General features: G+C 36.0%; 1 non-coding gene across 1 annotated transcript; it reads left to right on the forward strand.

The window, feature by feature from the left end:
- The first annotated feature begins 481 nt into the window (after window positions 1-481).
- Window positions 482-585, forward strand: LOC130028495 (U6 spliceosomal RNA). The gene has a single exon (XR_008793219.1). It is a non-coding gene; the product is annotated as a U6 spliceosomal RNA (small nuclear RNA).
- The last annotated feature ends 479 nt before the right edge of the window (window positions 586-1,064 follow it).

Below are 1,064 nucleotides of genomic sequence, written 5' to 3' on the forward strand. Positions count from 1 at the left end.
GAAAGGGGAAGGTATATCGGGGATATTGGTGGTGGGGAATGTGCACTGGTGGAGGAATGGGTGTTTGATCATTGTGTGATTGTAACCCAAACATGAAAACTTGTAACTATCTCACAGTGATTCAATAAAATTTTTTAAAAAAATTACAGACATTAATAACCGCACTGAAAATAAAAGAAAAATTACAGACTTGTTTGACATGCCAAAAAATAAAAATAAGAAAGAATATTGGTTTAGCATTTATGAAAAAAGGAGAGATGAATTGATACACTATTGAACTACAGACAAATGGCAGAATTATTTTTATAGTGATAATATCTAAGTTCTAAAGATTCAGAGCATCCTGAGAGGTATTTTACCTACTGACAATGGCCATATAGCAAGTTTAAGGAGAATTTCATTCCAAGGCAAGAAACCCAGAGAATGGGCAAAAGATAAGAGAACACTGAGTTTTGAAAGTAAGAAAAGTTATATTGCATGCTTGCTGTAGCAGCACATATGTTAAAAATAGGAACAATGCAGAGAAGATTAGTACGACCCCTGCACAAGGATGATATGCAAATTTCTGAAGCATTCCATATTTTCAGGTAAGGTCAGAAAATAGACCACTATGACAATGATGGTGGAAAGTGATCACTCTGGACAAGAATCTGAAAGGAGGTAAAGTCATATGCTTGATACCCTTTCCTTAACAATACTGCAAAACACAGTACTTAAAAGGAAAAAAGAAAAATGTCTGCCACAGAGACAGCCTAGTGGGTGGGAGGGAAACTGGGGACATCAGTGGAGGAAAGTGGATACTGGTGAAAGGATGGGTGCTCAAACATTGTAGGACAGGAACCCAATCAGGGAAATGCTGTAACTTTGTATCTCATGGTGATTCAACATTTTCTAAAAAGAAAAGTGACATTGCATATTGAGGTATAGTTGGCAATTAAAAATGACATTTATATTGTTATCTAATGACGCTTTCGTATACATGAATATTGTAAAATAATGATGACCATATTAAGTTCTTAGAGTTAGCTTCTGGTGGGGGGAGCAGTTTGATCACACCCAGTGAT

The sequence above is a fragment of the Sorex fumeus genome, unplaced genomic scaffold (genome assembly GCF_029834395.1).
Source record: "Sorex fumeus unplaced genomic scaffold, SorFum_2.1 ptg000039l, whole genome shotgun sequence".
In the NCBI taxonomy this organism is placed as follows: Eukaryota; Metazoa; Chordata; class Mammalia; order Eulipotyphla; family Soricidae; genus Sorex; species Sorex fumeus.